We start from the raw sequence: 16,594 nt of genomic DNA on the forward strand, positions 1-16,594 counted from the left end.
CTAAGCACCCGTTCCCAAGGAAGTTGATTTCTTCCTACTATGTCCATGATGAACAAGGATACCCACATTATTTCCTATTATTTGGGTGCACACAATGTGTACTTCATTTTGAAGCATGAATGTATTATTTATCTTCTGCTGAGCTAGCGAGCGGCTTCACACAATGCTCACGGTGGGCATTGTTGCCAGTTTAATGTTCAAACACCAGAAACGTTGGTCTCTTTGTGTTACTGAGCTGTGCTGAGGTGCCGGGTGGGACTGGGTCTCCTGGTGCCGGGTGCTGGACATGCACAGGCACAGTGTGCACCGCTGACTGGAGCTCCTGGGGCCACCCCATGGTACTGCCATGCAAACTGTTTCATTAACTTGCCTAGAACCTTCAGGAAGCTCTTGGGTAGAGCACAGAACTGAGCCTCCCAAGCGCTGTCCTCACCAGGCGTTCCTTCCTTGTGTTGATTAGCAGGTTGCTCTGCGGTACGGCTTGACTGCGGCCCACCTGTGTGTCCGTGTCTTTGCTGTCTGAGGTCAGGAAGGCACGAGACGTTGAGTGATTGGAGGCCACACCACGGGGATACCCAGGTTGCCGGATGAGGAAGGTGCTCGCGGTGCCTCTGCTCTGCCTCCAGGCCCAGAACTGGGGCAGGGCTCCCGAGCAGCTGCAGTGCTGCTGTGACTGAGGGCCCTGTGAGCACCGCGCTGTAATTATCTGTCCGGTCAATAAAGTGAAGGGTACTGAGAGTCACGGCAGATTGGGGGATGAAGGCTAGCTTAATTACAGCCACCAAATCTCTCACATCTCCGCCGTCCGCTGGAGCAGCAGCCTGCCTTCCTGTGCTGCCCTTTAGCAGAGCTGCCTATCATGCATCTAAACAAACAAGCAGGGGAGACAGAAGGGAGATTGTTTGTCAGGGATGTGTCTTTGCGAGGGAGGAGCGGCAATATCTGCAGGAGGGACGGAGGTGAAACCCAACATCAAAGGCAAGAGGCTGTCAGCACATTTAACTTTACAGAAACCCATCTCCTAATAAAAAAGGAATGACCTCGTTACTACGGACACTAACAGTTCCCAGGGGAACACCGGGAGACTGGTGCTTGCACTTTTAATATTCACTTTACAAACAAATGGGAAACCTTGAAATAATTTCAGTGTTGTTCTTGGCAAGTTGTTACAACGTTGTGTCCTTATAAAACAGCATTTAAGAATTTATGTAGTGTGAGTTTGCTTTTCGCCCGCTGCTTTCCCTGGCTATCCGTCTCCGTCTGGCTGCCCCAGCCCTGTGGGAAAGATGATGTGCCCAGGGGTGGGTTCAGCAGGAGGCCTTGCTGGGTGCAGACCCATTTTCTCCAGGAGATGCTCCCAAGGGCAGGTGGGCCAGGGAAATAAACTCTTGCAGCTGATGCTTTAAGCTATCCAGTAGCAACTCACAGACTCTCATGTAGATTCAGCAGGTGTGCACCTTGGGAGTCTGTAGCCCTTCTTCATCCATAGGCCATGATGAGGCACCTGTCCTGGTACAGACCAAACATCTCCAACAGGGAGCCAGCCTGTTTTTTTTTTTTTTTTCTGATCTTCATCCTTCTTCCCAAATACTAGATAATGGACAAAATCCATTCTGAAAGTTTGGCTTTGACAGCTTGTCATTGGAAATCTTGACTAAATGGTCCTTTGGAAGCGTGCAGAGAAGGTGCTGCTTTAAAGATCCAGGTAATCTCCTCTGCCACTTCTTTGCAACCTGAATTTCACATAGAGTGAGTGGAGCTGGAAATTTTATCTTCTGATCTATGAGCCAAACACTACAGGAGAAGCCAGATGTTAATATCGAAAGGTGGGCCAGATTTGTCTTTGCTTGAATGGTGTAAGTAGTTGTCTTGGTTAGGTGTTAACCTGTGTTAAACCCCAGAGTCAACACTATGAACCACTGAAATGCAGTTTTGCAAAGGTCTTGGGCACTCCTCTAAAGCTGCATTTCACCGGGGTTCTCTCCTGAGTTGTTCTGGCACATTCATATATTCTGATTCTCTGTTATGGCAAGTTTCATCTAAACACTAGAGGGAATTTGAAGATGTTAATAAATGTCTTCATGAGATGAAAACAAAAGTCATATAGAGGAAGATAAATGAAAGTGCAAGTGCCCATTTGTGCACGTGCCCTTATATTTGCAAAAAAGGCATCAATGCCACATACACTGGTAATCATTTTGAGTCTTTGGTGGGACACACCATCACAGCTCAGCCCCAAGGAACTGTAGGCTTACATTATTACCAGTAAGTGAAAAGTGGGAGGATGGACTTGCAAAGACTGTCTCTGTCAACTTCACTGAATTCCCCGATAGTCTTTTACATGCACATCTAACCTCGAGCAAAGATACAGTGAGGCAGTGAATTAAAAAATAGCCAAGTGTGTGCCTAGAATAGCAAGTGCAAGTGGGCATACAAACGTCCATGTGCTGCAGCATAAGGAAAGATGGCTTGCAATTAGCAGTTCAGAGAGAGACACTGGGAAATCTGAGGTCACCTCCTGGCTCTGCCAGTTTTTCTTTGTGTCCTTGCCCAATGCACTTAACCTCCTTGTTCCTGGTCCTGCAGCTAAGGCAAGGAGGCTGTAGTGTCTCCTAACTGGTCTTGTACCTTGGGGCTGTGAAGAGGCAGGGCTGCACCCTGTCTGTGTGCACACTTCTGAGCTAACAGGAGTCCAGACAAGAACTGCCCAGGTCTGCTGCTGGTCCCCAGAGTAATTACATCAAATAACTGGGCCAACAATAAAACTTCACGCTGTTTATCCATTTGGAGTTGGAGGAAATACTCTATTCAGCAGTGTGGTATTTAATGTTTGGCTTTAGTTTTGAGTTCTGATTTCTCTTTTTTTTTTTAATTCTTCCTTTCTTTCTCTTCTTTCTCTTGTCTTTTTTTTTTTTTTTTTTTTTCTCCTTTATGGCAGGTTTGTGTAGCTACCTGCTTTGGAGCGAAAGGAAGGCTGCCCTCCCCCTGGATCTGACCACTGACATTAGGCATGCGGGGCTGTATGACCCAGCAGAGAGACCTCATCCGCCAGCAGGGAAGTAACAAGCCCTCTTGGTCAGATGCTGTTACTCTCTGGACTTCTGCCTTTCTAGGTGGGACAGTGTGGCCTCTTTAACCCCATCACTGGATCAATGCTCCCAAATTAGTGTAATCATCCCACTCAAATTAAGTGAGCAGCTCCTGGCTCCTGGCTCTGCAACCCAGCCCTGGGCATCCCTTCTCAGCCTGGCTCCCGCATCCCCCTCTTCCTCCCTCTCCCCCAAAGCCCCCTGCTTGTGGGCTCCTTGATATTTTCCAGTCCTTCCCTAATGAGCACTGCAGAATTACAGCTAATTAAGGATGTAAATGATGCTGGAGAGAGAGGGAGAGGGAGAGGATGGGAAGGGGCGGGGGGAGGGCAGCTACTTGCTGTGTGCAACTCTGCAGTAAAGTGTCTCCTACCTCAGCAGAAAAGTTATCATGGGAGACAATGTCAACTTTATGGAGGGGGGAGGGCCCTCTCAGCGCCTCTGTCCCCGCCTGCAAAAGCTGCTGCCTCTCTTTTATGTGTCAGCGCTGTAGATGCTGATGTCCTCCCTCCCAAATGCTGCTTTGTCAGCTGGCGCTGTCACACAGCCCTGGGTCTCTCTCTGCCTCTCACTGCCATCCTCACCATGCCAGGGCACCAGGGGCCTGTCTCCTTCCTTGCAAGGAGGTTTGCCTCTCTTCCTGCCTACATGTCCTCCTCCACACCCATGGTTTGGAGAGGATCCAGGACTGGTCTCACTCCATGAAGGAATGTTTGTGCCTGTTGTGACACAGGCAGGATGCTGCGTGGGCAGGAGCAGGCCCTGATGGGGACATCCACCCGACACAGCACTGCAGTGGGACTTTGGCTGCTGCACCACCAGGAACACAGCTCTACTGGGTCCTCTGAGAGCATTTGGAAGCACTTCGGGTCCCTGTTGCCATATTTCCCTGCAACAGGGGGTTATGAAAGCACGTTTGTCCCAGTGCTGTGTCTTGTCCATCCATCCATCCAACGAAGGACCACACGTTGTTGGGTCAAAAGCGGGCGACAACAGCGGTGGTGGTTTTTGTTGTTGTTTCCCCAGATCGCTGTGCAATATATTCCAATTTTTTTTCTTGTCATTAAGCCAGTGCCTCGGAGATGATGATGTAGTCCCTATGTGGGCCGCAGAAAGCACTTCGAGCCGTGCTGGAGTCGTGCTGGGTGGCTCTGATAGCAGAGCTAATGGGAGCGAATGGGATGCAACGAACTGTTCTAATGACACCAGCCAGGGAAGAGACAACAGTAAGAATAAATAAATGTTAACTATTTTCCTCTTCCAGACATTTGCATCTATTGCCATTAAGTTCATTTAAATAAGAGAGAGAGCGAGAGAGAAGGGGAAACTTACTACTACTCTTAATAACGAGTGTCTAAAAATAAATTAGGATGCTGGGATGCACTTAAGGCATTTTAAAAATAAGTCTTATTTTTCCCCCCTTCTCCTTTTTTTTTTTTTTTAAAGTGTTGGAGGGTTTTAATTTGGGCCGAGTAATTTTGGTGCAAACGCTTGGGCGCCTTTCGTTGGGAAATTGGGAGGAATGCAAACAAGATTTCACTTCATTAAACAGGGGCAAACAGTAGAGAAATTGCACTTACTTATGGAAATGACTTTTAAACATGAACAGCATTTACTTGCATTGCCTTGTGCTGAATTTTTTTTTTTAAAAGATTATACATGTGAATAATTCACTGCGGGCCAATTAGATGATGACTTCATTTTTAACCTCTCTTCCTTGCCATCTTGCTGGCTATCCCTTTCGTTGCAATTTTCACCCTCTTCCTTCCTTTCCATAAATTAATAAAGAACAAATAATCCCTCTCCCTGCAGTGCCAAGACCCAGCTTCTCAGAACGGATGTTGAAGGAGAAAACCAAGCATGGCTGGCTGTACAGGACTGCCCTGAGATGAAGCAGGAATAACTGGGTAGGATGTCTGTAGGCAGGGTTGCACCCATTTGTTGGGGGAAAATGGAGAAGTGAGAAATGAGCCTGAAGGTGTGGGAGCATTGCACATTATGTAATGCAGAGCCCAGAAGCCACTAAAGACAAGATTACAAAATATAGAATTAGTTCCTTATAAAAAACTTAGCTGGTCTACCTGTCCAGTTCCTGTGTTTCTTATCTAGTCCTTATGTCCTGTTCCTTGGTACCAGACTAAGACCCACCCTTCATGAAATTTTATCCTGCTTTCACTTGCCTTAAGAGGAAGGAGAAACTTTGGTTCCCTCCCAGTGGAAATCTCCATACTCTGGCATTGCCAAGGAAAGGGTAAATGGAACATCGCCCTCAGCACTTCTTTCTTCCTTGCTCAACAGAGGTTCCTCCACAGATGCCGGTGGAGTGATATTGCAAAAGAGTCCCTGCTGGTGGTGTTTGGGCCTCTTCTGTGGGGTGAGGGTTTGTGCTCTGTCATCTCCACCTTGCAGATGAGGAAGCTGAAGCATGGAGTGGAGTCTTCACCATCTTCCACAACAAGGTATTCTCCTGCACCTTCAGCCTGTTCTCTCAAACTGTTTCCTGGGATACTTCATGCTTATTTGGTCAGCATTTCCTTTCTCATGAGGTCACATTCCCAGCCCTTTCTAAGCTGTGTTTTTTATGGCTCTTAGCTGATTACAGTTTTAGTGGGGAGGAGGTGGCTGCGAGCGATGACCTGTGATTTCCAGGGAAGGGGAGAGCATGTAAACTTCAAGCAGAGGGGCCTCCCGCTGGGAACAGCCCGTTTTAGAGCCCTTGTGTCAATGATGGCCTCCAGGGCACTTCCCCACTCTATTTATTTACCCGTGGGAAGCCCAGCATGCCCCCTCCAGAGCCTAGGACAAGCAAATCCCTCCTCCTGGCAATGGGACAAAGGTCTTTCAGCCTGGACCTGGAAACTTCACATGATCTATTTCCGAGACAGCATCAGTATGTTTAGAAAGTATGATTTCAGGTGAAAGGCTGTGAGGCTATGGGACTATCACACAGGGAAGCATGAGAGCACACTGCAAGCACTGAACATAGGTCTCAATGATTGCCAATGTATCCAGCTTTAGCTTTCATCTGGGTGCTGCAGTTGCTGTGAGCCCTACAGGGTGTTCTATGCATGCAAGGCTGTTCCCAACACCTATTCCCAACAAATCCCTTTTATCCTGGAATATTCACACTTGAAGTCATTCATTGATGTTGCTCTTTAAAGCTCCATGGAGAGCTAAGCCCAGAAACACCAGCTATGAAGCAGCATGTTATGAGCTGAACTGTCCCTGCAGGAGAGGACCTGCATCTGCTAAACACCTCCGGAATTCAGGAATAGGCCCCTATGGGCTGTGCGGTGCCTCCATTCGCCTCAGCAGGCTTAGCACCAGGGACAAGTTCAGCTCCACACATTCCCTAACCTCCTTATCCAGAAGCATCCTCAGAGCCAAGGGCTGTGTGAGGCGGCCACCTGCAGCAGCACGACTTCAGCTGCAGCACTTTGTGATGGGAACTTCTACCTGTGCAGCACCTGGTGCCTGGAGACAGGAGTGGGTCCTGATCACACTCATGCCTATGGGAGCAATGCGTCTCATCTGTTCTCATGGCAAGGCCAGGCAAAGAAAGGCAAGGCAGAGTACAACAAAGAAAGGCAAGGCAAGGCCAAAAAAGTCAAGGCAAATAAAGGTAAGAGAAGGCAAGTTCTCTCTCCTCTGTGCAGTCTGGAAACCTTGGACAGAAGGGGTCTTCAGAGATTATTGATGTATCTGACTCTGAAATTAGCTTCATTCTTCTCTTCAGCCTCCTAATGACAGACACGGGTCTCTGGGCAGTGAATCAACAACCACGTGTGGAAGCGAGCAAGTGCCAGACACAAATATTGATGTTCCCCTGACAGGCACCTCCATGCTGGGCCTGGGTGAGGGTTGGAGTAGACACTGGGCCCAGGCCTCCAAGCAGGATTTCCATCTGCCAACACAGCTGAAGGTCTGCCCTTGTTTTCTGCGTGGGCCCCATGGAGGGCTGGTGGCAGTGGTGGTGAGTTGGTGATGTTGGAAAGGTGCTGGTGGTGCTGCCAGATACCATCTGCACATGTGGGGTAAGCAGATGCATCTCACCTCATCATCGATAGAGACCATGCTATAAAAATCTGACTGAAACGTGGCTTTTCCCACATGAACTTTAAAATGTTTTCAGTTTGGAAAGCGTGGAGGCATTTCCTTAACACCAAATTTCTATGAGAATACACTGAGAATTACATATACATCCTACCATTAAAAAATACAACAATTCTTTACCTTTTACCTTCTTTTGACAGGCAGGAAAAAAAAATCAACTAAAAAAATCTTCTACTTTGTAATGTTTTAAATCCAGCTTCAGAGTAAGTTTCTAGAAATTTCCTTCCATTAGCAAAAAAAACCTGCAGTCTTCTCAGGACTATGTAATAAAACAGAAATATAGAGAGCAAAGAGGGAAAAAAAAATCAGTGTTCCTGACAGCATTTTGGAAGAAAACATAGTAAGTATAAATGGAGCCTTTTAAAACTCACAAGTTCACAGCATGATAAGACAGCATCTTGTTGAGAAGTCAAGTCTCCAAAGTCTCCAAAGTCTCCAAAGGAAGTGTAGAAATCCTCCTCTGCCATTCACCTTTCTAATTAGGCAGAGGGAGATTTCTGGTGAGTGACTCATTGCTTTATGGAAATGGTGGAGGCATGCCCTCTTGCCATGTACCAACTTCCATCAGAGGAGCACAAAAACCTGTTGTCTCCTCTTTCTTCTCCTTCTTCCAGAAGGCAGATTAAGTTCTATATTTGCACTGTACAAGCATGAAGATACCGAGACACACGTGGGATTGCTTTTGTCACACTGTATCAATTGTCCTGAAAAGAGTCACTCTGCAGCTGCTGTGAGTGGTACAGAAGAGGAAAATGCTCACTGAATCCTCTCTAACAAGAAAAAGCAGTGTAGGAGGAGGCAGGTCCACTCTGACTTGTAGTGCTATGGACCACAAGCTGTTGCAAAAGGAAGAGCATTACTACTGGGTACTGATGCCACAAGTTTCTGAGAAGATACAGCACTTTGTGGCAAATCTGTCTTCTGATCTCAGGGTCACATGCAAGGAAATGAGCAAGTGATGGGAAAGCCAGGAGGGAAAAAAAAGAGTTATTCTCCAGCAAGACTGGACACCCCACCTGGGGTGGCCCTGGAGCAACAAGAACGAATCCCTTTTTCACCCATCTGCCCTGTGTATTCCAGTCTGCTCCCCTCTTCTCTCACCCTCCCCCAGCTTGCCTTATAATTCAGGAAGAGGAGGCTGAAGAGAGTAATATTGTGCTGGAGATAGGACTGGAAGGGCAGTAATTTAGAATCAGAGGCTTATAGTATTATTGCCTGCAAAGCCATTCATGGGAAATGATTCCCCCCATCCCCATTCCTCCCCCCCTGCCCCACTCTCCTTGCTCTGCAATAACAATAACAGAAATGCCTTCAGGAGGCTTTGCTACTCGAAATGCAGGCAAAGAAGCGCTTTCCTCTACCACCCCTCTTCTTTCCCTTTTCTTCCCACCACACTCACTTGTCCCCCCTGCCTCCGAGCCTAACTGCCTTCTCCCTCCCTTCTCCCTCCCCCCCACCACAGGATAAAAAAATAAAAATAATAATAGGGGTAATAAGAGAGGAGGTAATGGAACGTTCTCCAACTGGGCACATGTCAGAAGCCATTATATGTGGTGCAGATTTGCATAATTCAAGAAGCATCAAATTAAATTTGCATAATTCCTTTGATTACACTTGTTATTAAATGTAAGTGACATTGATTTACAAAATGGCCCAATATAAGGTTAATAGCAAATGTCACCTTCCAGCAGGGTGAATAGGGTGCGTGTGTGGTGGTGGTGGTGATGGAGGAGGGAGAAAGGGGGGCCCGGGGAGGAAGACGAGCAGACAATTGATTTCTGCTCCTCTCTTCCTTAAAGGGCTCAGGTCTCCTTTGCAGAGGAGCCCTCAGGTTTGGGCTTCATGTGACTGCGGTGCAGCCAGGATCACCTGCCATGTGGTGTCGATGCTGTCGAAGCACCCGACTAGAGCCTGGCTTTGCTCACTGCTCTCGTGGGGAGCCAGCAAGCCTGGCTTAGCACTGTGCAGAGGGAGCACAGAAATCAAAACCTGGAATGACAGCCAGATGTGTAAGATGCACAGAGACTCACAGCCAGCAGTGAACACTTCTGCATACAGAACCCGCGGTGATACAGACTCTGGGCCATCGAACGCTGCCAGGGCACTCGGGGGCTGTGACACTGACACCATGTCTGTTTTGTCGTGGCCCTCAGGCCATCTGAGCGCTTGCTTTGCAAGTAGAGCCCACCTCTGTATATTGCTCTGCCTCTCTATATTCTGTGCATTTTTCCAGACAGGTGTAATTTCATGCTGGGAAACTGACTGCCAAGTTGTGTGAGCACCCCGGGACTGTAAGTGATAAAACAAAATTATGCGTGTAGTGGGAGTGGGCAAACAGCAGATTTACGCGTTGCAGGCAATTTCAGTGATGCATGTATCTGGCCATAATCTTGTTTTGGTTCCACCGAAGCTTTCTTTTTTGCAAATCAACAGGCTGGGGGAGAAAAAATGTCATGAGTTCTGATCAAACTAAATGTCTTGTTCAATGTGAAAAAAGTACGCTTATTTTGGTGACTGAGCTCAGTAAACATTGTCTAATAGCATCCAAGTAACATTAAAAAAGAAATGTCATTCTGAACCAGTGATCAGAGGGCTTTTTCAGGATTTGTCAAAAGAGAAGGCACTCAGTTTTCTGGAGTATTTTTTTCTAGGGCTTCAGTTTTGCTACTTTAAACAGCACAGGCTGCTGAAAATGCTGTGAATTCACAGACAGCTCAGATGTGAATCTTCCTAAGAAAAAGTGTTCCAAGGAGAAGAATCTGTCAGGCAGCCTGTCTGTCTCGATGAAGAAGGTGCAGACCATCTTCAGGTGAGGCAAAAGGACAAGAAGTAATGGCCTTAAGTTGCATCAGGGGAGGTTCAGGTTGGGTATTAGGAAACATTTCTTCTCAGAAAGAGTGGTGATGCACTGGCACAGGCTGCCCAGGGGGGTGATGGAGTCACTGTTCCTGGAGGTGTTCAGGAAATGTGAAGATGTGGCACTGAGGGATGTGGTTAGTGGGCATATTGGTGGTAAGTGAACAATTGGACTAGATGATCTTAGGGGCCTTTTCCAAATTTAATGATTCTGTGATTCTATGGTTCTATGATATTAGAGCACACAGGCTGCACAAGTATCCCACAACTGTAATTGCTGGTGCTGGGGTTGTTATGCACATTCTGGGATAGACACTGATTAGATACATGTATGCTTCAGTGTTTGCATCAGGAAGGTACAGTGATTGGTTTATAAATCCAGGCTTTTCAGCCATTTGCAGCTTGTTTTCATATCCTCCTAATCAGGTCTTTGAAGCCGTAGATGTCCAAGGTGCACCTATCTTTCAGATCATAGACTCATAGAGTCACAGAATGGCTTGGGTTGGAAGGGACCTTTAAGATCATTTAGTTCCAATCCCAATGCTGTGGACATAGTAACCCCATGTGCCAGCATAGTAACTGATCCCCATAGATCCAACTGCGGTAACTGGAAGCCAACTCTAATAATCTAGATGATCATCTGATGTCCAAGGGATGTGAAGTGTATTGCACAGGTCTTCAGGCAATGGGGCCCCTTCCCCATGCTGCTGTGGCTGCTGCAGGGCTGGCCCAGGGCTGCCTGTGCCGATGGGAATCTAGAGCTGGGCTGGAGCCCCTGGCAGTGTGGCAAGGAAAGGCTGGTGTGAGGGGCAGCCCTGGCTCTGGCTGACAACTGCTGACATCGTCATATTTAGCACCCGCACGCAGCGAGCCTGAGCGAGGATCGCGCGCTGGGTGAGCCAACTGCAAATTAATCGTCAGTTCATTACTGCTCCGTGCCTTTCATCCTGACAGCAGCCTTTCAGACGTGGGTATAATTGGAAGGGTCCGTGCAGCAGGAATTTGGTGAGGGGGAGCAGACGGCTCTCTGCTCCCTTTCTCAGGCTGCGTTCTGGGAACAAGCAGCCAGCTTGGGACAGAGAAGAAACAAATCTCTTCCGTCCCTGCGTCTCTCCCCTGCCACCACCCCTTGCCATGCACTGGGCTGTCAGTACCAGGAGGTCTGCCTGCATCCAGGAGGTTCCCTCCAGCTGTAATTACCCTCAGCCTGCAAATAAAGTGTGCAGAGCAGCAGGGCCACTTGCAAGAACTTGAATGCATGCATTGCTGTTGGTGCTGGTATTGGGCATGTAGTTATCGGTACCACTTCCAAGGCCCCATCACAGAGGTGCTACAGAGGCAATAGTGTGTCCACAGCTGGGATAAGGGACTATGGGTCAGGACCAAGCCAGGTATGGGCTGGATGTCCGGGATGGGGAGGCTGAGCCACCCAACAAGCAGCTCCGCAGCTCACAGCTGTGTTGCTCTGCTCCCCAGAGTGAGGCCATGGTGGTTCTCTGCCAGCCAGCGTGAGCTGTGCCACGGGGACACCAGCCCCCCTTCACTGTGTCCCCCCCGCTCCTCCCGTGCAAAAGTTATTGTCGTTTTTGTGGAGTCTCAGGTAGGCAGATGAATGGGAAATGTTCCTCTCCATTACTAGCTGCACTTGACTGGAGTCTCATTACATTACGATGGCGCTTTAGCAGGCGAATGGGCCTTGCGTCTGGGTTCCCAGCACCCCTCATACCTCCCTGATAACGTAAATTACCCTCCGCCTCATTGCCTCAAATGATCAAACATCAAATTGCTAGTAAAAAAAAAAAAAAAAAAAAAAAAAAAGAGGAAAAAAGAGAGAAAGAGAGAGAGGAGGGAAAGGAGAAAAGCTGAACAGAACCATGGGTTGAATCTAGATGGTTTGTCAGCAACAAGAGACGAGTCAATGGCTCTTAAACACCTGCTAAAGATGAATCCATTGAAGGTTTTGTGCTCAGTAATTTCACTGACATTAAAATACACCTGTAAAACTCAAACAATGCTTTATAACTCCAAACAGCACTAGGGAAGACCTGCTACTTCAGAGCACAGAGTACTTCTTTTGGGCATGGGAGGGAGACCTGCAGGTAACCTGTCTCTGTTCATCACCAGACTTCATCAAAGCAGAGAGTTCCACATGCACAGTGTGGATTTGCTGTCAAATCTGTGGCTGAACAATGAGCCAATCTGCCCTCCCTTTGTCCCCCTTCTGCCTCAAGAAAGATCTCCCCAGCCAGAAGAGCACTCCCAGAAGGAACAAAACGAGGGGAGAAAGAGAGGAGCGGGAGCAGCGCGGATGCATGTGGGGATGCCGAGAAATATGGATCTCGGCAGGGTAACGAGGCGCAGTGGAAGGAGGAGGCTATACGTCTTTTCTCAGTATTTAAACGTGTGCTTAATATGGCGCTCAGTGGAATGGTTAATCTGCTAATGCTGGTAGTGTTTGCTGTAGTACTCAGAGAAATGTTTACTGCAGTATTTCATGGGGATTGTGTTCTGGATGGCACAAAAGGAGGAATCGCTCTAGCGTACCAGGAAAATGTTCATTGCAAAATATACTGGAATATTAAGAGGTTTATTTAGTGACGTACTTAGTATAATATGAAAAGAGTTAAGCACAGAGTGTTTTATTAATATTTTTGGGGTGTGGATGAATTTCGGTGCTCAGGAAGGTTATGGAGAAGCAATTCCAGCAAAGGCTGGTTATATTCACAGATTTATAGATCTTGAGAGCATAAAGGACTCTTTGATCAGCTAATCTGACCTTCTGTATAACACAGGTATATACAGTGTGGACATACCTCCTGATTCAGCAAAGCACTTTAAGCACTTGCTTAAATTTAAGCATTTGAGTTGCCCCATGGAAGGCAGAGAAAATAACCCTATTGAATCAATGGGACTATTCATGCCCTTAATGGGAAGTGGATGTTTAGGCATTTGCTGAATTGGGACCACAATAAGATAATGCAGCTAAATGAGTAATTCATAGCCACCCATTTATTCAACTGCTTTTGCCTCCTTTTCTGCTTGTGGATTGCTCTGGAGCCAATCGCCATTTCCTGCAATGTATTCATTGTCTGAAGTCATTCACTGAATAATTTCTGTGAAAACTCCTTCTTGATAGCTTGCTCATAAACAGTTCATTGTGAATATGGGAATATATGCACATACGTTTTCACAATGTGTGTGCGTGCTCCCGTGTGTGTGCGAATGGACTGTGTAAACACACGTGCACGTGCATGCACAAACCCAGGGTCAGCACCTTCAACCACAACAGGGAATCCCTTGGATGTGGCTTTGTGATTTTTCTCCCACGTTCACTTGGTGCCCTCTGCCTTGCAGCACATCCCTCGCAGGGAAGTGACCCGCTGGGAATTTCACAAAAAGGGAAATGGAAGAAGGTGCACAGTGTGCTGCAGTGAACTCAGCATATGATCGTCCACGTTTGTGTACCCGTGCCAGGCCCTCCATTCTCTGTCCTTACTCAATCGGTCATGAATCAAATCCGATTCATTTTGAATGCATTGCTTAGGGATTTTTCAAATCAGCCAGGGCGTATCTTCTCCAAACAAGGGTGTTTGTGTTTGCAGACTGCCTGTGGCACCGCATCGGTCAAGTAAGAGGCTTGGTATTTTTCTGAACAGGAACAAAACAAAACAGGAACAGGTACCATGAATGAGCGGGGCACTCGATGGGTGGAATTGTGTTTGTGCAGTGGGCAGCTCCAGTTCTCATGCAGAACTTACTGGGCATTACGCATTACAACGTGGGAATCGTTTGCTTCTGATGCAGGCTGCCTGTCAGCTATTCTTCCTAAAAGTCACACCGCTTTTTAGGATCTGCTTATCTTTTCAGGAAATCAAGGGAATTACCTTGATATTCAGGAGTAAAATACAAATTGCCTACAAATTAAAAACTGAACTTGATATTTCCCGCATTTCAGTTTATCTTCCTTCCTTACAGGATGGCAAAGAGAAAGGTGATGGAAACCAGGAGGGAGCCAGGCAGTTTTGGTTCCTATACAGAGCTGGTGGGATGCTCCACGCTCTCCTCTGGGGCTCCTGGCAGCTCTGGCACCCAGAATGGCTTCTGAACATCCCTCTGTTGCTGCAAGTGTTGGAGCTGACATGCTCGGGGTGAAGGGCTGCTCACTGGGACTGATCACAGAGAAAATCGTCCCTCTTGTCTGCAAGAGTGTGAGATTACATGGAGGAGGTTTGCATGGAGGAGGTTTAAAGCAAGGCTCATGATGAGAGCTGACTGTGACAAGCGTAAGGAGGTGCCACTGAGTACAATAGTTGGGTTGTTTCATTAGGACTTTGAGAATCATTACTTTTTCTTCCATTTGTCCAACTGAGAATTCAGAGAGTTTTGGCTTTTTCTGGTTAACCTGAAAAGGGTTTTTTTTTCTGCGATATTTCAGTAAACCAGAAGGACACTGTAAGTTGTCTAGGCCAAATGAGATACATTGATGGCCGCTGTCTTTTCTAAAAAAAAAGCAGTTATTTCACACAGCAAAGACCATTTCAACATGAAAAATCAAGTGCTATTATTCTTCTCCCAAAATATAAAACAAAACCTTTTGACTTTTCAAAATTACCATTTCCATTTAAATTTTCCCCTGGTGGCGGATGACTGGCCAAATTCAGCATGAGCTAGCCAGCAGCCTGTCAGCTGAAGGCACCGTTTATTCTGCAAATAAACTTTATTCACTGAAGTAAAAAGAGCAACGGCAAATCCTGACACCGCGTTCCCAAAAGTTGGGCTGTGGTCGGATCTGCGGTACGTGCTTCTGCCAATATTTGCATAGCATTCGAAACAACAGAGACCATTTGGAGTTATCTGGGGAGCACCAGGGCAGGGCGCTGGGCAGAGCCACGCACGGGCCCAGGCTGAGGTTTGTTTGCCCCGCGGCTCAACGCTATCCGGCCTGCAGCGGTCAGTGCCACTCTCCTAATGGAGAGCCCGCCACTTGTGCGTGCAAAGAATCGCTTGGGTGTTAGTTTTTAGTTTTGTTTGCCAATACAAGCCGCCCATTAGCTATCTTAATCCTCTTTCCTAACAGGCTTAAAAAAAAAAAAAAAAAAAGGGGGGGGGGGAATAGAAGGTCTCTCTCAAATGTTGTTGTAGAGGAAAGAAATGCCCTTTTTTTTTTTTTCTTTTTAAATGGAAATGTTGTGCTTTATTGGAGTTTTGCCTTCTGAAAGTAGATGTATTTTTCACTGAGGAGGCTGGAAACTGCTTGCGGAGAATTTACCAAAGGAATAAAACTCTGACTTGTTTCAATTTTTTTCACAGAAAATGAAAGCGAATGTCAGGAGCCACTCAGAGCGAAACTTCCAGCAAATATGGGGTTAGATGGGACCAGTTGGTGCTCATCCTACTCTCCTCCTTCCCTTCCCAACATTGTTTTGGATGAAATGCAAAATCAAATCCTGCAAGATGTGATCATTTAGGGTACTGTGGCATATTTTGAAACAGTAGGGCTGTTAGCCCCAGCATCTTGGCCAAATTCCAGGCTGGATAATTACATTCTGCCGGCCTATATTCCAGCCTGCAGTTCAAATAGGGGAAAAAAAAAAAAAGAAAAGAGTTATCATTTCTCCTCCAAGAAATCCTGCTGTGTGATGACTGATGCTTCTCCATCCCAGAAGTGGCTGTGTTTCAGGAAACGTTGCCTCCATGTTCCTCCACGTCTTGCCCATTGCTGTGAGGAAGTCTTTCGGCTCCTTGGTGGGAACAAAGCACAGAGCTGACCAGGAGGGAGCCTGCATTGCCTTGCACATCTCCTTCACTGCTCTGTGTCCCTCTCTGCATGGAACCCCACTACATGGGGCCACGTCCCCGCAGCCTGCAGCAGGTCTTTGTGCTGCCAGCAGCCAGCGGTGGTCTGGGGAAGGCACAGAGGGCAAGCCGGCCGCGGTGGGAGAGGGAGGACTCACTTGACCCGTGCCTGTAATTTGTAAAGAGCATTTTTACACCAGATCAATGCTTTCCTCAGCATTTTAATGCACCCCATTGGTGTCCTTAAACTCTAATGATGCAGTCTGTGAGAAGCTGCCATTTATTACCCACAGATGGGGTGATAATTATTGACAAGATTGTAACTAATAATTAAACCCATTTGCTCCTTTAAACAAGTTGGTGTGAATTATTTGCCGGGAGAGCTGTAGCAGGCCTGTGGTCACTCCTCCCCATGGCTGAGATGCGGCGCTGCCAGGAGCGGATCCTGCAAGTGGGATGAAGCACGGCTGTCCTGGGGACTGGGCTGTCCTGGGGACCAGGCTGTCTCCCAGGTCCTTGCAGCCTGCACTCCAGCCTGCAGCAGAACAGTGTGGGGGCAGCGCCAAGCTCCTGCCCAGCCCCATCCTGGGCCACACAGGGCCAGGGGAAGCACTGTGGTGCCCACATGGCTGTGGGGCAGTGGGTAGAGGATAAGGGGATGAGGTGGGGGGAGCAGAGCACAGCATCACAGCGCTCAGAAGGCCACCCGGGGGAGCTGCCTTCCCCTGCTGTACGTTTGG

The 16,594-nt window shown here is 47.5% G+C and overlaps 1 protein-coding gene across 23 annotated transcripts in view; it reads left to right on the plus strand.

Annotated features, from left to right (window-relative positions):
* The window catches only part of LOC104911954 (uncharacterized), a 314,625-nt gene extending 298,415 nt beyond the window's left edge, over nt 1-16,210 (plus strand). For 6 of the 23 annotated variants that reach the window (XR_014884837.1, XR_014884841.1, XR_014884838.1 and 3 more), the window contains 4 exons: nt 2,939-4,315; nt 4,902-4,996; nt 5,388-5,548; nt 6,554-16,210. The gene's annotated coding sequence lies outside the window, so the exon portion shown is untranslated. Of the gene's footprint in view, nt 1-2,938; nt 4,316-4,901; nt 4,997-5,387; nt 5,549-6,320 lie in introns of all 23 variants that reach the window. The other 17 variants (XR_014884855.1, XR_014884850.1, XR_014884843.1 and 14 more) reach the window with 17 other exon arrangements.
* Nucleotides 16,211-16,594: the final 384 nt, after the last annotated feature.

Source organism: Meleagris gallopavo, chromosome 8 (genome assembly GCF_905368555.1).
Source record: "Meleagris gallopavo chromosome 8, MGAL_WU_HG_1.1, whole genome shotgun sequence".
Taxonomy (NCBI): domain Eukaryota; kingdom Metazoa; phylum Chordata; class Aves; order Galliformes; family Phasianidae; genus Meleagris; species Meleagris gallopavo.